Raw genomic sequence first — 20,319 nt, 5'->3', positions numbered from 1 at the left:
TTGAATACAAACAGGTTTTGAGATAGCTTGAGAGGAGTTTGGGTGTAGTGTTGCAGTAGTGTGTTTTTTCTGATTTCATTTCTGAGGTCGTTTGAGCTGTTTGAGTTTGAGTGTTCTGGTTTTAACTGGTTTCAAATTCACCTGGGTTTGCTGCATATGTTACTGGGTTGTTTGTGGATTGTTGTTTGTATTGCTGCTCGTATTACTGTTGTACTGCTGTTGACTTCCTCTTTATTCTTCTGTTTGCTCCAATCCAGGTACTCACTTGGACCTCGTATGAACTTTAAAGGATCAATGTAGGTCTGATTTGAAGATTAAATGATAAAGTGCTGCTTGGGTTGATCTCTGAATTTTTTCTCTTTTGTTTTGGTTTAAAGGTGTAAAACAGTCACGTTTACTTGAAACTTTGTATCATATGTATAATTGGACTTTTCAAACTAGAATTGTCTGTATGTTGCTTCATTAGTTTAGTCCTAGTGTATTTTAATTTCCTATAAATAATCAGTACTTTAGAACTTATATTGACTGGAATTACTCATCTCATACTCTACATCAGAGTATCTATGAGATATGAGTACTGTTGAAGAGCTGCGATTCAATTAATGAATTCACAGTTCGACAAAGATTTTAAGCCGTGATTTAACGTATTCTAGTATCACTGGTGAATTCCAAATCGAGATTCAAAAGTTACCTAACATATAGGTCATTTAAAATGAAGAGATAAGTCACCAGTTGTGCATATTCAAATAACCTTGAGTTCAGTTTCAACAAATTTGCTTTTGTTTCGTCAAACAATCAATGTGTGTTGCTTAGCCATAACAGATTTGAGTTGAAGTGCCTGCCAAAATGAATTTGTTTTACTCATTTTAACTGTGTGACAGATTCAGTATGTTTGGTTAACCGTGTATGAATCAGTGAATATGCATGTGATGATTCAAAGTTAGCATGTTGAAATTAGCATGAATTCAGAAATGATTATGTGTTCACCAATAATTGAGCCCGTTGTGGGTTAAAATCAGTAGGCTAAGATTCAAATAAAATCAGTACGGGATCTAGGCTCATTTAAGAGCCTAAACGTGACAGCCTCTGTTTGAACAAGATCTGGGCCTGAATCTGCTTAAGGCCCAGCGTCAGACAACCCTTCCCCTCTTGTAAGGTTAAACAATTCTCCTTCTTTTGGGCTGATTTTGAAGCCCAATGTGCTAAAGATACTAGGTTGTTTACTAAAGCTTTTGATTTAACATTGTGATGTAATACTTTCAATGATGGTTTATTAACAATGCTAATTAATTAGGGCCCTTTTAGAGACAATACTTAATAGAAAAATCATAGTTCTTTTAGGTTGACTTTAAAATAAATGAGGTGCGCCGCGCCAAACCAATATCATACATTGCGTGGCCCTCTCAATTATAGTAAAAATAGTTTTAGACCTTGGGACGTGCCATTTAGCGAATTTTATGGCCTTCCTCAAAGTTAATAATACGCTAGTTGCTTTAGGCCCGATTTTAATAATATTACCTTCTTAAACTCGGGTGCGCATTTATGTGACCCAAATCCAAATCTCAACAATGTTAAAATATGTCAAAGACCACGGGGGCATTTATGTGACGTGGTTCAAGACGTGTTTTAATAATGTTACAATCTTCCTAAAAATGAATAAAAGCGAATTCAATTAAAAATGCACATAGGTTTGAACATATACTAAAATCAGATAATTAAGCCGAATATAACAGTTGAGAGACCGTGCTAGAACCACGGAACTCGGGAATACCTAACACCTTCTTCCGGGTTAACAGAATTCCTTACTCGGATTTCTGGTTCGCGGACTGTTAACATAGTCATATTTTCCTCGGTTCGGGATTCAACCGGTGACTTGGGACACCATTAATCTCCCAAGTGGCGACTCTAGATAAATAATAATAAATCCCGTTCCGATTGTCCTTTAAGTGGAAAAACTCCCTCTACGCCCCTACGGGCGCAGGTAAAAAGGAGGTGTGACACCAACTACAAAGTCCATGGTGATTCGCTCCCACTTCCATTCTGGAATGTCCATCTGCTGACGCAAGCCACCCGGTCTCTTATGCTCATATTTCACCTACTGACAATTGAGACACCGAGGTACAAATCCTACAATGTCCTTCTTCATTCTCCTCCACCAATAATGTTGTCTCATATCCTGATACATCTTCGCGGCACCCGGATGAATAGAATACCACGAGCTATTAGCCTCCTCTAGAATCAACTCCTGAAGCCCATCCACATTGGGCACGCATATCCAGCCCTGCATCCTCAATACCCTATCATCACCAATAGTCACATCTCTATCATCGTTGTGCTGAACTTTGTCCTTAAGGACAAGCAAATAAGGATCATCATGCTGGCTCTCTCTGATGCGATCAAATAAGGAAGATCGAGAAATCACACAAGCCAATACTCGACTGGGCTCCAAAATATCTAACCTCACGAACCGATTGGCCAAGGCCTGGACACCAACTGCAAGAGGTATCTCCCCAATAGGAATATACGGCAAACTCCCCATACTAACCGCCTTCCTACTCAAGGCATCATCCACCACATTGGCCTTCCTCGAATGGTACAAAATAGTAATATAATAGTCCTTTAGTAGCTCCAACTATCTCCACTGCCTCAAATTGAGATCCTTCTGCTTGAACAAGTGCTGGAGGCTATGATGATCAATAAACACCTCACAAGACACACCATACAAATAATGCCTCCAAATCTTCAACGCATGAACAATGGCAGCCAACTCCAAATCATGAACATAGTAGTTCTTCTCATGGGGCTTCAACTGACGAGAAGCATAAGCAATAACTCTACCCTCATGCATTAACACACACTCAATACTAACTCTCAAAGCATTACAGTACACTGTATATGAACCTGAAGCTGATGGCAGAACTAACACTGGAGCCGTGATCAAGGCAGGCTTGAGCTTCTGAAAGCTCTCCTCAAACTCATCCGCCCACATGAAAGGAGCACTCTTTTGAGTAAACTTGGTCAAGGGTGATGCAATAGATAAAAATCCCTGCACAAACCGATGATAATAACCCACCAAACCAAGAAAGCTGCGAATCTTCGTGGCTGAGGATGGTCTGGGCCAACTCTGAACTGCCTCTATCTTCTTCGGATCAACCTGAATACCCTCACTGGACTCCACGTGCCCCAAGAATGCCACTGAACTGAGCCAAATCTCACACTTGGAGAACTTTTCACAAAGTTTCTCCTCCCTCAATCTCTGCAACAGAACTCTCAAATGCTCCGCGTGCTCTTCCTGACTACGCGAGTATACTAGAATATCATCAATGAAAACAATCACGAACGAGTCGAGATATGGCTGAAACACGCTATTCATCAAATGCATGAACGCTGATGGGGCATTGGTCAGCCCAAAAGACATCACAAGAAACTCATAATGACCATATCGAGTCTTGAAAGTTGTCTTAAGAATATCCGAGTCCCTGCTCTTCAACTGGTGCTACCATGAACGAAGATCAATCTTGGAGAACACTCTCGCTCCCTGAAGCTGGTCAAATAAATCATCGATACAAGGCAAATGAATACTTGTTCTTGATTGTAGTTTTGTTCAACTGCTTGTAATCAATTCACATCCTCATCGTGCCATCCTTCTTCTTCACAAATAGAAGGGACGCAGCCCAAGGCGACACGTTAGTTCGAATAAACCCTTATCAAGGAGTTCCTAAAGCTGCACCTTCAACTCCGCTGGTGCCATATGATACCGTGGAATAGAAATGGGATGAGTGACCGGCACCAGATCAATACCAAAATCAATATCCCTGTATGGTGGCATGCCCGACAGGTCTGCAAGAAACACATCGAGAAAATCCCTCACAACAGGAACAAAATCAATACTAGGAGTCTCTACACCAACATACCTCACAAAGGCTAAGTATGAAAGACAACCCTTTCCAACCATCCGCTGGGCCTTCAAGAACGAGATCACCCTACTGGGAACAAAATCAGTCGAACCTCGCTACTCAATCTATGGCACACCCAGCATAGCCAATGTCATTGTCTTAGCATGACAGTCCAAAATAGCACAACACGGAAATAGCCAATCCATGCCCAATACCATATCGAATTCCACCATACAAAGCAACAATAGGTCCACTCAAGTCTCCAAAACCCCAATAGTCACTACACACGACCGGTACACACAGTCCACAATAATAGTATCGCCCACCAGTGTAGATACACGAACAGATGAAACAAGAGACTCACAGGGTATATCCAAATAACGAGCAAAATATGATGACACATATGAAAAAGTGGAACTGAGATCAAATAACACAGAGGCATCTCTGTGGTAGACTTAGACAATACGAGTAATCACAGCATCCGAAGCAATAGTATCAGGTCTAGCTGGGAGTGCATAGAAACGGGCCTGAACACCACTTGATCGACCTCCCCCTTGAGGCGACCCTAGCTGACTGTCCTCTACCCCTAGCTGGGTGGGTGGTGGTGAAGTAACTGGTGCCAACGCCGATGGCTGACTCCTCTACTGAGATAAACCCCCAAGACGACGAGGACACTGCCTCCACATGTGACCCAACTCTCCACACTCATAACAACTCCCTGGTGTTAGAGATGGGGACTGAAGAGAACCTTTAGCACCGGAATGACTAGTAGATGCACCTGGCATAAAAGAGCCCTGAACTGATGGAGCACGGGACGAACTCTGGGCTGTAAGGGCACTGAGTGATGAATGGCCCTGATGATAACTGTGACAACCATGACCCGATGATGCCCACAATAACCTAGGCGGGCTGAATAAGTATGCCTGATGGGCGGCCTTTGTCGTGCTGAAACTAACCTCTCGAAGGAGCATCACCAAAACTACCAAATCCCCGAGGCCTTTTGGCCTCCCTCGCATCTCGCTCCTAGCGACGAACTGACTTAATCTTGTGGGCAATGTCAACAACCTCCTCAAAAGTAGCACCAGATACCCTCTTCCTGGTCATGAGAATCCGAAGCTGATACGTGAGGCCATCAACGAACCTCCTGATCCTCTCTCTATCCATAGGAACCAACCAAGCAACATGACGAGCCAACTCCAAGAACCTCATCTCATACTGTATCACAGTCATATCCCCCTGACACAACTGCTCGAACTGCCTGCGCAGATCCTCTCTGCGAAACTATGGCACATACTTCTTCAAAAGAGAACGGAGAACTACTGCCAGTTAAGGGGCGCTACACCAATAGACCTACGCCTCTCATAAGCCTCCCACCAAGTGAAGGAAGCTCCAGAAAACTGAAAAGTAGTAAATGCTACCCCACTGGTCTCCAGAATACCCGCTGCATGAAGAATCCTCTAACACCTGTCCAAGAAAACCCTGGTCATCCTCGCCCTCTATACCACTAAAAGTCAGAGGCTGAAGTCTACCAAACCTCTCCAATCTGCACTGCTCGTCCTCTAACATAACAGGAGCTTCATAGTCCTAAGCAGTTGCAACCGGCTGGGTTGGAGGTGCCCCCGATGTCTGAAGCCCTGCACGACCTGCTCAGGTGTGCGAGCGATGGGAGTCTAAGTACCTCCTCTGGCCTGAGAAGTGTTTTGGCTGTAGTAACTGAGACAGCCGGAGCTAGGGCAGTGCACACTGATAGAATCTGGGCCAGGGCCTCCTGAAAGCCTGGAATCACAATAGGCATAGTCGGTGCCTGAGCTGATACTGCTGGAGTATCCACAACTGGGACCTGATCATGAACTAGGGTGACTGGTGGATCTGCAGATGCTGCCCTAGCTGCTGTGCGGGCTGCACCCCTGCCCTTACCACGACCTCGACCGCGTCCTCGTCCTCTAGTGTCCCCAACTGGTGGTCGTCCATGCTGACTAGTAGCACGTGTCTTCACCATCTGTGAGAGAATAGAATAACAGAAGTTTAGTACTCAGATCAAAAGATTCACAAGAATTCAAGAATATGAAGTTTTTACTAAAGGTTCTGCAGCCTTCCGAGGATAAATACAAACGTCTTCGTACCGATCCGCGAGACTCTACTAAACTTTCTTATGACTCGTGAGACCTATGTAACCTAGGATCTGATACCAACTTGTCACAACCCTAAAATGGACTCGGTCGTGATGGAGCCTATCATGAAACTAGGCCAACCGACACAAACTCCAAACCAACAAAAATAATTATAATAAGTCATTTAAAGACATTAATAAGCTAAAATCCCAAAATGTAAGGTAGAATAGAACAAACACAGCCCGACATCGGGGTGTCACCAGTTATGAGAATCTACAACTCATCTAAAAATATGATAAATACAATATAGTCTGATACAAAGCTAGTACAAAGCGAAATAAAGATAGGAAGGAGAAGCACTGGGCTGCGAATGCCAAGCAACTACCTAGTCAACTTCGAAAGCTTGTTGGAAGACAAATCAGCACTCGCTAGCGTGATCTGAGACTCCTAGATCAGCACACAGGGTGTATGGAGTAATGTGAGTACGCCAACTCAGTAAGTAATAACAGTAAAGGCAACTGAGCAGTAAGAAAACACGCAAACCATAGAATAATGCTACAGCAAAACAATATAAGTTCAGAACAATGCAGTAAAGTGGTAAAACTCGTAAAAAACATCTCAGTTCAGTAAAAAAACCTTTTAAAAAATCTTTCAATAGATTAAACGAGTGATGAAAACAGTGAGAAAAAAGATAGAAATATAAACAGCCCCTCGGGCAAAACATATACCACAACTGCCCCTCGGGCATAAATATCAGCAGAACCAACCCCTTGGGCTACCTCTCAATCACTCGTACCAGCCCCTCGGGCAATAACATGAAACAACAACAGCCCCTTGGGCAATATCACATCTCATATTGGGTACCCATTCTCACTAGGGGTGTGCAGACTCCGGAGGGGCTCCTACAGCCCAAGCGCTATAACAAGCCATCTCGTGGCATAATCAAACTGGCCCTCGGCCTCATAACAAGCCACCTCATGGCTTAACAAATCAGGCCCTCAACATTATAATCTTGAATCAGTACAACATTGCGTGCGCAGCCCGATCCCATAATATCCTCATAACACAGGCCCTCGACCTCACTCAGTCAGAAATCTCTCAAACCACTCAGGCAACAGTAAAACATGATGCTTAGCCCAAAATATCATTTAAAATATCAAAACGGAGTAAATATGACTGAGTTATGAAAACAGTAGAATACAACATGACTGAATACAAATATGAAGTCAAAATAATGAGGAATAGTGGTAAAAATCCCCTAAGGGTCCAAAATAGTTGGCACGTGGCCCAAATATGACATTCAACCAAAAACATGATAATACTTTCCCAAACAAAAATGATATCAAAATGTTTTCAATCAAATACGCGACTTAATAGTCATACAAGATGGACTAAGTCACAATCCCCAATGGTGCACGACCCCACGCTCGTCATCTAGCATGTGCGTCACCTCAAAGTAGCACAATAATGTGAATTCGGGATTTCATACCCTCAGGACAATATTTACAATCATTACTTACCTCTATCCGGTCCAAACTCTAGCTCTTGAAAGAGAGGGGTGCCTTCGGGAACGCGGACATAGGTGGTGCATGGCTGTCGTCAGCTTGTGCCGTAAGGTGTGATGCCTTTGTCTCTTGACTCGGCCTCCGGATGCTCCAAATCAAACCAAAAACAGATTTATACCATCAAAATATGCTAAGGGAACAAAGCTCACTCGAAAATAACCAATTTACATAAAAAATCCTGAAATTGGCCAACCCGACCCCCGGGCCCACGTCTCGGATTCTAATAAAAACCACAAAACTAGAATCCTTGCACTCCCACGAGTTCATACATATTAAATACATTAAAATCCGACCAAAAATGACCCCTCAAATCCTCAAATCAAAGTCTCAAATTCCAAGCCCTAACTCTCCAATTTTTGGCTTTAGATTCCACATTTCATGTTTGATTAGGTAGAAATCACGATAGGAATGAGTATTATGTTCATAAATCTCACCTCCAATTGTTTCCCTTTGATTCTCTCTTCAATTCTTCTCAAAAAAGCTCCAAAACCGACTACAAAAGGGTGAAATATGGCCAAAAATCGTGAAAATGGCCTTTTAAACATTCTACCCAGCATTTTAAAATTACTTAATCGCGACCGAGGAAAATTCCTCGCGATCGCGAAGCACAAATCTGACTGCCCTCAAATTAACCCTACGTAATCGCATAACACTCCACGCAATCGCGTAGCACTACCTTGGCAACCATACGCTATCGCAGTCCAACTCATGCGACCGCATAGAACAAACCTCACCTCTCACTCCAACTCATTTTCTCCAACGCGAATGCGACATTGACCACGCGTTCGCGAAGAACAAACTCTCAACCAAACGCGATCGCATACTGAACTTCGCGATCACACTGAACAAATTCCACATCTACCCCACAAAGCCTACGCGACCGCAGACCCTTCTACATGATCGCAATGAACAACTGTCTGCAACAGACCTGAAGGAAAATCTGCAACTTTTCAAACATGAATTTGATCCGTTTAACCACCCGAAACTCACCCGAGGTCCTCGCGACCTCAACCAAACATGCCAACATATCCCATAACATCATTCAAACTTGTTCGAATCTTCAGAACACTCAAAACAACATCAAAACACCAAATTAACATCCAATTCAAGCCTAAGAATTCCAAAAAACTTCCAAATTCCGCTTTCGATCAAAAAGTCTATCAAACCTCGTCCGAATAACCTGAAATTTTGCACACACGTCATAAATAACACAATGAACCTAAACAAACTTCTTAAATTCTATTCAGACCTATTTATCAAAATCTCCCCTATCAACCGAAAAACGCGAAAATTCTAATTTCGCCAATTCAAGCCTAAATCTACCCCGGACCTCTAAAACACATTTCGATCACACTCCTAAGTCACAAATCACCTTTCGAAGCTATCCGAACCATTAGAATTTACACCCGAGCCCTTTTTCATATAAGTCAACATCCGGTTGACTTTTCCAACCTAAGTTTACTCAAAAGAGACTAAGTGTCTCATTCCTTTCCAAAACCTCTTTGATCCCGAACCAAGCAACCTGATATCACATAATACAACTGAACAAGACAATAAGAAGCGAAAATGGGGAAAATGTAGCGGTAACTCATGAAACGACCAGTCGGTTCGTTACAGATTTAGATGAGCCAAAATCCACTAATGGTTACGTGTTTACCCTTGGAGGGGTGTTGGTATGAAAATCAGCTAAACAAACAATAATATACTTTAATGGGAAGAGTAGACATATCCGATTGAGACATAACGTGATAAAACGTCTGCTGAAAGATGGAATTATTTCCATAGATTATGTGAACTCTGAAGTGAATTTGGCCGATTCTCTAACTAAACCTTTGGGAAGAAAATTAATACCTGAAATATCGAGGGGAATGGGAATATTGCCAGCTTTAGTTATATCAACAGTGATGGGAACCCAACCTATGTAATTGGAGTTCCCATAAAGTAGGTTCATATGGGTAATAACAAGTCGTTAGTTGATCAAATTTGCACTATTAAATTATATCTCTTCCTATGGTGTGTGTATATAGTGCAAGACTGCAAGGAATGGGAGGCTGAGTTATTAAACTCTTAATATAATAATCCATAGTCTTTTATAGGTGGTGTATTATGCTGCAGAATACACTTGATGGATGGACCTATATGAGTGTGAAGTGGGGCCACTCTATGAAATTTATGGAAAAATATTTCTAGAGCACTCATAAAAACCAGACGCGTGCATGGCCTAGTAGCGCAAAACTGCAACAAATAACAAAGTGTGTGCGGGTATAATGTGATAGATAAGACACTAAACTTACAAAAAAAATTGGTTCATAGAAGTTCTAAACTTCACCAATTATTCTGTAAGTTTAATTTTATTCTAACTAGGTCCGGTTCATAGTCCAAGAGACATCAGATTCGACGCATTGTGCTCATTTGTGAAAACTAGCAAAACTCCTTATTTATTATATTTCTTAATATTCTTTTTGAGCTATGTGGGGATCATTAGAAAAAATATTTTAATATCTCAAAAATAATATTTAAAACTATGTCTAGGTTCATTCTCTTAATATAATATTAATGGGTCTTAATACAAAATGTATTGATGGTATAATTTCAATGGAAAATTTGAAGGTATAATTTCAATGGAAAATTTGAAAATATAAAAAATGATGATTAAAGAAATAACTATGATTTTAACTTGGCATTTGATAGTTGTTTCGACCAAAAGCACAGGCAAGTATACGTAGTCGTCAAGTAATAAAGTGATTAAAAGTCGGATGTCGAACCCACGAGGACTTGCGATTAACTATTAACTAAATTAGACTTTCTTAATTATCTAAACGAGGATTAGCCTAGAAGTATTTGATTCTGACTAATTAAAATAAAGAAAAATTAATAATGAACTTTGAACAGAGGAAGAGCAGATATTTATGTTATTAATGTGATGAAAACAATCTAGGGTTATGGGTTATCTAACAATCGTATTGTATTTTTCAATTGAATTGACTAATTAATTTATTTGATTTATTGGTTGACAGGGTTAATATTGTTCATAAGAATATATCGAGTTCTTACTCACCTATTCAAGCTAACCTAACGCCTATATGTCTATGGAGTTAGAATCAACAAGAACGCATTTATAATTCTTGTAAATCAACCAAGTAAGGCAATTAGGTATATGTCTATCCTAACCGCGAATCCATTCCCCGATGCCCAGGTTCAAGAACTTGCTCTATTTAATCTTATATGCAATCTAGAATTCTTACTTTTGAGTTCAATTCTAGATTCGTAGATAGTATTCAATTGGTGATCAACAATTAAATAATTTAGTGCAAGATTAAATAAATAAACTAATATGATAAACTAAGAAATCAAAATTAATATCCGAATAACAATAGTCATGAAAGAACCACAACCCTAGAACGTTAAGTTTAGCTCCACATAGACATGGTAGGAAAACAACAAATTATATAAAGAAACATAAAAATTTCAAAGTTTTTTTTGAAGAAAGATGGAACTTGATGAATTTCGGCCCCCATGGCAGCTCTATGCTTGTGTTTTCCTCTAAAAAAATGTCCTCCCGAGTGTTTCGTACTTTTGTTCTCCTCCAAAAATCACGTCCTACTTTTCAGAATAAGTTTAGGGTTGCTTTTATATGAGTTGGAGGCGTCGTAGGGCCGAAATAACCGAGTCCCAGTCGAAATAGGACATATTCACGTTTTGAGCGTCCAGGGCAGCGTGAGGCGCTGGCCCTGGCGCTCAAATATTTTAGCTACTGTAAATTGCGCCACAGCCAGCGTCCCATGCTGGCTGTGGCCCTCAAATTTTACTTTTTGTCTTTTTGTCCCGATTTCGCTCCAATTCGCGCCATTTCGTTCCAAATTGCATCCGAATGATTCCTACACATAAAAATACCACAATTTAGCACAAATCATCATATTAAACGTCTCAAATCGTCAAGACATGAGCAAAATATGAGGCGATTTATATCAAAATATGCATACATTAAGTCGATTATCAATAGCTTTCAATGATTTTAACATTGTGACATCTATAGATTTAAATGAGTTTAACGTTTTGGCATTAAGCCTTAATGGCTTTAGCTTTCATCATATGTCCATATTTCTTTTCAACTATATATAAATATGTCGATCTTGTGTTCATTTGGTAGTAGTGTGAAAAAAGTAAAAACTTTTTTTCTCCTTTCTTTTGTATTGTTTTTTTTAATACAATCTTTGTTATTTCTACTCTTAGTTATACTAGAAGAGCTTATTGAATCCTGGAGGATACACCTAATAATATTTATTACGATGTGAGCGAAATATCCTTAAGGACAGTATACTTGACACGCCTCAAGCTAAATCTTATTTTTCATAATCCAATATTTTTTACAACAGAACCATCGTGCTAAACAACTTATTATATTCATTTGATACTCTCCTTTTGAGGTGCACGACATGCACTCGACAATGTTAACTTATTATGGTTAACTAATAAACTGAGATACTGATTTTATTAGTTAACCCTTGTTAAGTTATAAAGTATATGAAAGATTATATACTTATTTGTTTGATATAAGCATCGTGTTGGAGTGAATATATTACTCTATTAAAACACATAGATAAGGAAATTTCTGATATTACTTTCTTGAATCAAAAGTACTGTACATAGTAGTGTATTTATCTGGTAACAATAAAAGATGGAATCTCTTGAATACTCAAATTCCCATGAGCAGCCCATACTAGTGGATTTATTTAATTTTGTCTGGTATTATGTACTACATTTTGTTAAAAGTAGTGTCATATTCTTTCTTGCCGTTGGAGGATGTGGAGCATGTGGGAATATTGTCATATTCTCTCCGGTCATTTTCTCTTACTTTATCCACAAACCCATTCAACTTCCCAATATCCCCCCTCAAGTTGGAGGGGCTCGAAGAGACTCCCAACTTGCTAATTATCGAGTGATGAGCAGGCCCATGGAAGGGTTTAGTAAATATATATGCAAGCTGAGATGAGGATGGGACAAACGAGAGAGAGATGAGTCTGGCTACAAATTGTTGTTAGACAAAATGACAATCGAGCTCAACATGTTTAGTGCGCTCGTGGAACACTGGATTTTTTGCGATGTGGATAGCTGCTTGCCTGTCAGAGTGAATTGGGATTGGAAGAGATGGTGCTACTGATAGATCCTTCAATAGGCGTACCAACCAAGTGATTTCAGGGACTACCCGACGCATTGATTAATACTCCACTTCAGCGGATGAAAGGGAAACTGAGATTTGTTTCTTGGATTTCCAAGATATAGGTGAACCCCCAATATTTATGAAAAATCCGCTTACAAAACGACGAGAATTCGGGCATGATGCCCAATCCGAGTCATAAAAGGTAACTAGGCAAAAAGAGGCCTCAAATGTCATAAAAAGGCCTATCCTCGGGTTTCCTAAAAGGTATTTAAGGCATCTAATTGCAGCATCGAAGTGAGGTCTTTGGGGGTCCTGCATGAATTGACTTAAATGTTGCACTATGAATTATAAATCGGGTCACGTATGCGTTAAAAATTTAACTTTCCCAAAATTCTCCGGTATGTAGTTGGATCAGCAAGAGGCTCCCCTGAATTGGCATGGAGTTTGCAGTTACGGACGAGTGGAGAAGATACTGGCTTTGAATCAATGCAGTCAAATTCTTGTAGCAAATCCAAGGTAAATTTTCTCTGACTAAGTATGAGTCCATTTGGTTTTCTGATTATCTCTACACCAAGAAAATAATGTGCATGGCCTAGATCCTTAATTCTAAACTCATGATTAAGAAACTCCTTTAGTCTACTAAACTCATCAATATCATTCCCAGTAAGTAGTATATCATCAACGTATATAGCCACAATTGACACCTTAGATTCAAAATTCTTAAAAAATAAAGAGTAATCATTTAGTGAATGAGAGTACCCTTTGAAATTCAAAGCTGTTGTGAGTCGAGCATACTATTGTCGTGAAGCTTGACGCAATCCATAAAGAGATTTTTTCAAAAGGCATACATGATTTGGTGAAGGTGGTTGCATACCAGTTGGAAATCTCATGTAAACTTCTTCTTGTAAATCTCCATGTAAGAAAGCGTTGTTGACATATAGTTGGAAAAGCTCCCAGTTTTTCTTAACTACAATTTCTAATAAACATCGTATGGTTGTCATTTTCACCACTGGTGAAAATGTTTCATTGAAATCAATTCCTTCACGTTGAATATCTCCCCTAACCACCAGTCGTGCCTTTAGCCTTTCTACTCTTCCATTTGAATTATACTTTACCTTGTACACCTACTTACAAGGCAAAACTTTCTTCCCTTTCAACAACTCCACTACTTCCCAAGTCTTATTTTGTTCTAAAGCTACAAATTCTGTAGCCATAGCTTCTAGCCATCCTGGGTGTAAAGCAACATGTGAATAGAAAGTTGGCTCTGAAATATGTATTACAGAATTGAGTATATTCTGATTGGTGAGAGTTAAGGCTGCAAAAGGTAGAACAGTGGGAGAAGGAGGTGAAAGAAAATAAGAATCTGTGTGATCAGATAAAATCACGGTGTTGCAGACATAATCACTTAGATAAGATGGAGTTTGATGAGGCCTGCTGGATCTCCTAAGTATAGTATCCAACATTGGTGAAGCTGAAGGCGTATTAGGTGGATGTTGGATATGAGTAGGATGAAAAGAATTAGGGGAGTTTTGTGATTATGTCTCTGAAAGTTCCGAATGACCTGGATGTTGGGAAGATGTAGGATCTGGAGGAGATTGATTATGTGTATTGATGCAGGGAGATAGAGTGTATGTGTTATTGATCGGAAACATGGGAGGATCAATTTGAGATGAAAAAGGAAAGACATATTCATAAAATATCACATTTCTAGACACAAAATACTTTTTAGATTGAAAGTCGAGTAATTTGTAACCCTTCTTTCCAAAAGGGTAACCCAAGAATACGCAAGACATAAATCTAGGATCTAATTTAGACCTTTGTTGTGATAGAGTGGAAGCATAGCATAAACAACCAAAGACTCTTAAAGAAGAATAATCAGGCAACTTCCCAAACAACTTCTCATAAGGTGTTTTTGAATGTAGAACTTTGGAGGGAAACCTATTAAGAAAAGTGGCTATAAGAAGGCAATCTCCCCAATAGGAAACTGGCAAATGTGACTGAAAAAGAAGGGCTCTACATGTTTCAAGTAAGTATCTATGTTTCCTCTCTACAACCCCATTTTGTTGAGGGGTAGCCACACAGGTTGTCTGGCAGATAATCCCTTGTGAAGAAAAAAATATGATGTTGAGCTTCTAGAACCTAGCTCAAAAGCATTATCCGACCTTACTATTCTAACTTTTGTGTTGAATTGTCTTTCAATCATTGCCAAAAAAAAACTTGAGAATGGTAAAGGCATTACTTTTGGTACTAAGAAGGTATGTCCAAGTTCCTCTACTATAGTCGCCAACTATAGTTAAAAAATACTTATACCCACATGTGTGCTTTGTTTATAGGGTCCCCAAGTATCTACATGTATAAACTCAAAAATAGAAGTAGAGGAGATTGCACTGGATTGAAATAACAATTTAGTTTGCCTTGCTAGCTTACATACTTGACATGGATCATGTATTTGAGATAAAGAAGCATTTGGAATAACTGAAATTTTATTTATATTTGAAAAGGCATATGCCCCAAACTCTTGTGCCAAAGGCTTACATCAGTGGACCCTTTAAGAAAACTAGGAACTGAATTGGAAATTGCAACATTTACTGGCTGCTTAGAATTAAAGACTGAATTAGAAATTGCAGGATTACTGGGCTGCTTACAGTTGACCTTAAACTGAGAAAAACCTTGATTTCTATCCTTAGAACTAGACTGACTAGACTTCAAAATGTATAGACCTTTCTTGACTTCACCAAGAACCAGAAGCCTCTTCATTGAAGGGCCCTACATTATAACACCATATGAAAAGAAAACTAGCAGACAATTAAATTGATTATACAAATTCTGAATAGAGAGTAAATTGTATCTGAAACTTGGAACATATAAGACATTTGAAAGAATGAGATTTGGAAAAACCCTGACATTTCCCTAATGGGTAATTTTTATCTTGTGTGAGTTAGGCAAGCTAATGTGTAAATGTCTGTTTACTGGTTTTATATTAAATATGATTGATGCATCATATGTCATATGTTTTGATGCGCCTGAATCTAAAATCCAGGTGAGGGAATTTATTGAAGAAGAATAAGAAAAAGATTTGGAGTTGGGCAATGCTTTACCAGCACAGTTGGCAGATGCTACGGCTTCAGATTTTTGCTCGTTCTGACCATCTTTGACATGTTGAAGTAAGTTAAAAAGTTTATTGAGATGCTCCTGAGTTATAGACTTGTTACCTCCTTCAAAAACATTGACTGATTCTGATGGAATCTTTGATCCTGCATATGCTGCATTGCTGTGTGCGACTCCTTGATATTTCTTAGACTTGGTAAACTTAAAATCTTCAGGAAATCCCACAATCCTATAGTATTTTTCTGCTGTATGCCCGGGTTTCTTACAAAAACTGCATATCAAGTTGTTTCCCCTTCCCTCATTGTTTCACTTCTGCTTACTTTCAAACTTTCCTTGTATCTGGTTTCCAAACTTGTTTATGGCAAGGAAAGCAGACTCTCCCGGGTGTTGTGTGACATGATCCCTTTGTTTTTCTTCTTGAATGAGAAGTGAGTAGGCTTGATTTATGGTTGGGAGAGGAGACATCATTAAGATGTTACTTTTAACATTTGAATAAGCTTCATTCAATCCCATGAGGAACTGAATGAGCCTTCCTTCTTGGTAAGATTTGAGTGACTTAGCTTTGCCACCACATGAGCATGTACAACTACAATGAACTTAAGTGTTCAGGGTATCTAATTCATCCCAAATTTTCTTTATTTTTGTGTAGTACCCTGCTACATCTGATGAACCTTGAGTTAAATTACTTAACTCTTTTTGTAGTTGATATAGTTGAGCCCCATTACATTGGCCAAATCTGTCCTCCAATTTTGTCCAAAGATCCTTAGCAGTCTTTGAATAAATAACACTCTCTGCTATCTCCTTGGAGAGTGAGTTGAGCAGCCAAGAAATCACCATGTCATTGCACCAATTCCAGGCTTGTGAAAGAGTTGAAGTGCCTGCTGGTTCAACAAAACTTCCATCAATGAAGCCTACTTTATTTTTAGCAGACAAAACAATGAGAACTCCTCTTCTCCATCCAGCATATCCTTTTCCATCAAATATGGAATTTACCAGGAGCATCCCCGGAGAGTCGGAAGGGTGAAGGTAATAAACATGAGTGGAGTCAATCACAATAATACTCCCTGAATCAAGGGTAGAGGTCTCCTATGTGGTAGATTCCATGATGAAGAGAGCAAGAAAGGAGATTGAGAATGAAAAATAAAAAATAAAAAAAAATTCGCAGAAACCTAAAACATGAACACTGCTCTGATACCATATTAAAACACAGAGATAAGGAAATTTATGGTTTTACTTTCTTGAATCAAAAGTGTTGTACATAGTAGTGTATTTATCCGGTAACAATAAAAGATGGAATCTCTTGAATACTCAAATGCCCATGAGCAGCCCATACTAGTGGATTTGTTTAATTTTGTCCGATACTATGTACTACTTTTTGTTAAAGTAGTGCCATATTCTTTCTTGCCGTTGGAGGATGTAGAGCATGTGAGAATATTGTCATATTCTGTCTAGTCATTTTCCCTAACTTTATCCACAAACCCATTCAACTTCCCAATATCCTCTAACATAATTTAAATGCTCCAAATGCTCGTCATTTATAATTTTTGGAATGGGTAGGCAAGCACATAAATGCACATGATCTAAACTTGGTCTAGAAACTTGTGGTCAAGACGATCAAGTCTTTGGTTTTATGAGTTAAAAATCATATATATATATATATATATATATATATATATATATATATATATATATATATATTCTTCGTCGTATTCTTTTATTTTTTTGTTTTTAAATTCAAGATTTTCCGTTGATATGTCTAACAAATATGAATACCGCAGCTTGTACCCTTTGCCTTTAGAAACTTCAGATTATTTGTGCTACGAAGTCGTTGCTTCATTTGTTTTTTAAGTAAAAAGTCATATGTACACTGGTTCCTCTTTCTTCTTCTTCTTCTTCTCTCTCTTTGCTTTTTTTTTTCTTTTCAAAATTCGTGATTTTCCGTTGACCTGGCTAACAAATATAATGCCATAAACTGTACCCTTTGCTTTGAAAAATTCAGATCACTACGACATTCTTTATAGGATTTTTCTAATTTTTCAATTGTCGGAACAAAAATGGTTTGACGTACAACTAAACTAAAACTATATATGATAATCACATTCTTTAACATTAAAATGTATTGTATTTTTTGTTTGAGTAATTGATTTGATTTGGTAATGATTGATTATTTATCCTTAGTTCTCTATTACGGAATATTTGCTAAATTTCTGACCATGTTCAAGAGTAAACTAGGAGATTGGAAAGGCAATTAATTTTGAAGAATATCGAAATAATTATTTTATAATAGAAAACAGAGATTTTCTTGTGATGGTTAAAGAGGTATGTGGATATCACACGAACATATTTAGAAAAGCAAAGTAAAAAAGTGAATTAGGCTGGTAGACTTTTAAATTAATAGGTAACGAAAAAGTAAAAAGTTGACACTTTCTGAAAAAGACAATTCTTAATGTCATAGCCAATAATGATAGCCCAAATGTGGGTTTGGTAAAGAAGGAAAAGCGTTGGCAGACGCCGCGTAACGCAGCGCTTTTGCTGTCAGCCAAATATTCCGCTTTATTAGTTGGACTTCTATGCGTAAAGCAAAGATTTTCCTTGCATGTGTTTTGTAGCAATGACCCACATAACCGTTCTAAAAGGGCTTACTATTTTAGGAATTAGTCAATATATTCAGAATTTCAACTTTTTATTTTAATTTTTAAGATATAAATACAGTTAAACTTCTCTATAACAATTTTGGTTGATCTGATTTTTTGGTAATAGTGAAGTGCTGTTATAGGAAAAATATATTATTATATAATATAAAAATCGATTCCAAGAAAAACTTAGCTTTTATAATGAATGCTTGCTATATAAGGATATTTTTATAGAGGAATCTGACTGTATCCTGATTTGACTTGAAACTAAGATTTTTTATCGATGTTTCAGGACAAAATAAGTATTAGTTAATTTCTAAATAGTAGCTCTAAGAATGGATGTTTGTATACTTCCCCTGTTTTTTTTTCCTGTCAAGTCCAGTGATTATTACTCCCTTTGTCCATAATAAGTGACCATTTCATCTTTTATTTGGTCCAAAATAAGTGTCCATTTATATAACCAAGAAGGAATTAATTTTTTTTCCAAAATTTTTCCTTATTTACATATTCCAATGTGTCAAGATAACAATTAATTAAGGTTAATGTAGTGAATACATTTTTTCCTCTAAAAGTTTGTATTTTTTTAATGGGCGTGCCAAAGGTAAAATGGTCACTTATTGTGCACATGAGGGGTATTATGAAAGTCTGAAGAAATGTTGCTTATATAAGTTTTTTTTTTAAAACGTTAATTCAAGAAAAGTCTAAAATTTAACCATATTCCAATGGTCGATCAAACAAAAGGAGAAAAAAATATGGACGAAGAGAGAGAATTATACCAACCGAATTTATTACTTGGTGGACGTATGATGGTAATTGATTCTTCTTTTTAAAGTTTTAGATGGTGAAAGTTGAAAGAAAGCTCTAGTTTAGAACCATTTATTGATTGCTACATTAGGCGTTAAAGTCTTAAAGACAAGAGCTAACACACTAATGAAAAGTTACGTTACATGCATATTGGATAGGTTCAGAATTTAATTTAGCTCCTAACCATTTGAAAGAGAGTTTGTAACTTCCAACGTTGCCTACATGTTCTTAATTTAACACCGAACCTTTTTACATTTTGTACATATTCTTCCTGTAACTCATTTTGTACGTGACGGTAGTACCCTCGCCTCACTCTCTACTTAACTGCAAAGAATAGCATTAGAAGGCGTAGTTTTTGGATTATAAAGGGTAAAACGTTTCGGTGTGTCCAACCTAGTCCGGAACCAAAATGTGATTCTTTTGGACTCAAAACACCTTTTTAGGTATTAAAAAAAGTTATCATTCTATATAAAACGCGGTTATACCTTAACGGTTGTTTGGGATATTAAGGTAAAACATAAAATGCGGTAACAAACCGCGATTTATATAGTAGCTGATAAGACAACTACATAAAACACGATTTATTACTGCGTTTTATATAAAGCGCTATAATGAACCGTGTTTTACATATTTTCTCGGTCCACCAATAACTCTTCTGCGCTTAACTGACATAATAATAATTCAAATATGTAAAACGCCCTTTTAAACAGCGTTTTACTCCAAAAATGTGACCCCCCAGATTGGGCATTGTCTTATTTAAAGGCGTTAAGGGTTTTGAGAAAAATCATTCAGAAATACTCCAATTTCGTGATAAATTTTTCTTGTTCTTAAATTCTCAAGCTTTTTTCATAATGTCTGAAGAGCGGAAAGTAAGGGTTTCATTATATTGGGGAGGGGGGAGGGGGGAGGGTGAGGTTGTGGTGGCGAATAACTCAATGAGCTATAGTTTATCTCCACAGAGTCATATTAAGTTGACACTTACAATGGAGTACGATAGACTGGTATCGTTGTTATGCAAAAAAAATGAGGTTGAGCAAACGT

Source organism: Nicotiana sylvestris, chromosome 8, assembly GCF_000393655.2.
Source record: "Nicotiana sylvestris chromosome 8, ASM39365v2, whole genome shotgun sequence".
NCBI classification, from domain to species: Eukaryota; Viridiplantae; Streptophyta; class Magnoliopsida; order Solanales; family Solanaceae; genus Nicotiana; species Nicotiana sylvestris.
The sequence above is the reverse complement of the archived record's forward strand: the minus strand, read 5'-3'. Positions refer to the sequence as shown.